The sequence below is a fragment of the Silene latifolia genome, chromosome X (assembly GCF_048544455.1).
Source record: "Silene latifolia isolate original U9 population chromosome X, ASM4854445v1, whole genome shotgun sequence".
In the NCBI taxonomy this organism is placed as follows: domain Eukaryota; kingdom Viridiplantae; phylum Streptophyta; class Magnoliopsida; order Caryophyllales; family Caryophyllaceae; genus Silene; species Silene latifolia.
In genome coordinates, this window is record NC_133537.1 from 56,845,509 (window position 1) to 56,849,825 (window position 4,317).

Below are 4,317 nucleotides of genomic sequence, written 5' to 3' on the forward strand. Positions count from 1 at the left end.
TTTCCATGAAGACTGTGTTACCTCAAGATGCGTGCCAAGACCGAAGTTCAAGGGACCAAAGGATTTGGTTTCCGAATTTGTAATAGTTTATTAGATTTACTATTTTTATAAAGGCCATACTAGGACTTTATTTTTATGCTTAGCATTTTCTTTATATGTTTGCATGCATAGCCAAATCGCCATAACTACTCATGCATATCATTTATCGAGTCTTCGACCGTGTCAATTATAATTATCGTAATTCTCCGCTTTAGTTCACTTAAAACGTGATAGATAATAAATTGACATGACCTCTCGCTAAAATAATAATTGAGAATTAGCCTTACCAAATAGTAGAACCATGAGCCCCAATTTCCTAAGGGAGTTAAGCTGGCTTCACCGTAATACAAACCTTGTTACGTTGGGTAAGTGGGTAATAAAATGTTATTACATCGAAATTTGGATTGAGCTCAACGGAAGTATTCGTGACCGTAGTCGCATGTGAGCCGGGCTAAAGATAAATATTAGAGTAATTTTATCGACCGAGAGTTCTAGAAGTAGAATCGATTAAAAGGTTAATCCACCGAGTTATATTGATAAGGGATAAATCGGCTCACCGTGCCCGAATTAATATGAATTTGGATCTCGGGATCATTTATAATAGTTGGGTAGAGGTCACTATATAAATGCTTAAAACTTGTTTAAAATGTTAACAAGTATTATTATTATTATTATTATTATTATTATTATTATTATTATTATTATTATTATTATTATTATTATTATTATTAAAACAATAGATGTTTATTAATTCCTTCATTTTCATTTTGTAGTCAAATTTGTTTTCTCATTTGCAATGGCAACTCCAAATTCAAACGCATCCACTAGCTCGAACACTCTCACCAATGTTTCATGGCTCCGATCCTTCATGGATCGTTGTAAACTAGAAAAGAATGGGTCAAACTTCGCCGATTGGGACGCCCAACTTCGCTTAGCAGCGGAGGGTGACGATAAGATTCGTTACCTCACCGAGGCCTCTCCCGCCGCACCGACCGCTAGGTCTACTCCCGCCGCTAGACAAGCCTATGAGACTTACCAAAAGGAGTCGTCCGCGATCAAAAATGTGTTGATCTTTTCCATGGAGGCCGAACTCCAAAGGAGTGCTATAAAGATTAGCACGCCTATGAGATCTATACGAAGCTTGTGCCCATGTTTTCACATGCTCCGAGGATCATTCAATATGAAGCGGCATTTGAATTCTTCGATCTCAACATTAAGGAGGGCCAAAAGGCTAGTCCTCACATGCTCAAGTTAATGGAACATGTTGAGACGTTGAAAATGCAAAAGGTAGACATTCCCGAAGAACTCATCATTGACCGAATTCTTCATTCCTTGAACAAGGTTAAAGCATATGTTCAATTCCGGGTGAATTTTAATATGCAAAACTTGAAAGTTTCCCTCGATGAATTGCACAAAATGCTTGCGCAAGCCGAGAGGGATATGGAGCTAAATGCTAGCACCATCAAGGATGTGCTCAACATCAATCAAAAGAGCAAGGGAAAATTCAAGAAAGGTGGCACAAAGGGTAAGAAGCCAACCCTCTTTAAGAACAAGGGAAAAGCTTGTGAAGCTAGCTCCTCTAAGCCCAAGAAGGGTGCCCCGTCCGGGGACAAATGCCACTATTGTAATGGCATTGGGCATTGGAAGAGGAATTGTCCTAAGTATCTAGGCGACATCAAAGCTGGAAAAGTTATTCCAGTAGGTAATTTAATTATCCCTATCTTTTTATGTTTCGATCTCAACTTTGCTATTGTAATACAAGTTGTGATAATTCCCTTTTTATTGTAATTAGGGCATTCGAGCAAGGACAAGGGCAAAGAAAAGCAAGCCTAGAAGATCTTGAGGGAAGCTAGATGTAGCCGCCCATGGTGCTAGATCAATGGGAGCTTGGCTTTATTTTGTCTTTATTTTGTGTTGTATTTTGGAATTTTAGAACTATTTTCAATTTCCTCGTCCGACTTGGGAATTTGCTATTTCCTAAAACAATGGTTGTATTTTGGATTTTGGTGACTTGGTTTGCAACCCAAGTCACTTACTTTATCGTATTGGTTGTTCTAAAATTTATCATCATACATTACTTGCATCTAGAAACATAAGATTATCGACTTAAATTAATTATATAGACGATTATAATGATCACGCCATTATATGTCCATAAGCTATGAATTCGATTCTCCTTATGTCATAGTGACTAAAAGTCACAACTTACTTATGAAAGATCAATTATGAAGTTAATATTGAGTTGTTGAACTCATATAAGGGAACATTACGAGCCTCATTTGATTCACCTATCCAACTCATATCGTCTTGTCTAAGTTATCCTTTTAAAATGTCTCGACTAAATCACTATTAAATAGATATATGATTTATTTTTCTCCTTAACCATCATTATTTATGGCTCAAAAGCTATCTTTGGAGAAATAGGATATTTTTCTAAAGATAGAGTGGGAGTAATTTAGCCACAAGCCTTGAGAAGGTAGATGGTAGATACTACGCTAGGAGACCGAAATAAGATGTTCTTAAGGATAATACGCAAGGAGACCAAAAGAAGATGTTCTTGAGGATAATACGTGAGGAGACCAAAAGAAGATGTTCTTGAGGATAATACGCGAGGAGACCAAAAGAAGATGTTCTTGAGGATACTACGCGAGGAGACCAAAAGAAGATGTTCTTAAGGATACTACTCTTGGAGACCAAAAGAAGATGTTCTTGAGGAAACTATATGAGGACACCAAAAGAAGGAGTTCTTTTGAAATTTAGATTATGATCTATGAAGTTACAAAAGATATTAAAATTCGACATTTTACTTAAGAGCCCTATGAAACTAAAATGATATCTATGCAATTAAATGGATTTATTTGGGATTGTTGAGACCAATCCAAAGTGAATAGAAGTTTATGATTAACAGTTGCATAGAGTGGCATGTCGATGTCCACAAGAACTAAGTTAATTGTTAACCAAGCTAAGGATTAAAAACATTGCTATTCATTATGAAAGGAAGTAAAGTATCAAAGCCACTTCCTAAATGGGTATTTTGAAAGTGATATGTGAATGACATTTATGGTTTTGATTAATACTTAGAAAAGCAATGAACATTCCATTATGTAATGTTTCTATGGAGAAACATGTTTACACATGGACTTGAGTGGGAGCAAGAGACTTTAATGTTTAGACATGAAGTTTAGTGGGAGAAATCATCCTTCATGAATTGTATAACTTATTACTCATTTAAAAATGACGTACAAATAGGTTTTCAATTCTGGATGAAATTAGACATTATGCATATGTATTATAACATGGGATGTTGGACTGACACGTAGATGGGTATCTTATGATGATAATGATCCTTCTAAAATCAACCAGTTAAGTAGGTTGTTCATGTTGATGAAGTTTGAATTATCATAGTGTTATGGTTATTGACATGAACCTAAGAACTGTTGTCTACATGAATATAATTACTAATGTAATACCCGGTATTTTAATATGATATTATATTAGGCCGAGTTACCAGCTGGGTCGTGTAGTGTATTTGTGACTCGGGTAACTATGTGACTCGGGTTTTAATTAATCTAACTAGGCTAGGCCCGTATCGTCTTAATAGCACCTATTCTATACGTATAACTCATCTAACCAAACCCTAATCTCCCTATCACCATATTCACTTTAACCATGAGAAAAGAGAGAAAAGAGAGAAAAGAGAGAAGAGGGAGCCGTGTGTGAAGAACTCGTGAGGCATTGCGAGGCGATTTCTCAGCCTATTCTCATCCTATTTCGTAAGTAGACTATCCTATTACCTTTTTATTCAATCATTAGCATAATTATAGTAGTATTGGAATAATTTTTGTAACCCTAGAAATTGGTTTGGGGGTTTTGATTATAAATTGTATGAGATAAATGAATAAAATAGTTTACAGAATTTCTGATTCGTTGGTCTGTGTTATTTGAGTGTTTTACCTGTCTTAAAGTCGTCGGATGCAAAACGTTAAAGAATAGACTCATGTTTATTCCAAGCCTAGTTTATGCCTGTGAAAATTGGTAGCATTTCACCATGTAGTTTTTCCTGAATAAATTATTTGTGAACGTCTATCTAAAAAAGTCCGCGAATCAGTAGAGGCTAGAAGATTACTTCTAAAACATAATGTAGATATTGAGTTGGTGCTGAGTCTTTTTCATATATTTAATTTAAAGAGTTTGGATGAGTTAGGCGTTGGTTTTACTTAAAAATCATTTGTCAAACTCGTTTTATGAGTCTTTACTTTTTATGCGCCGAATTATGTC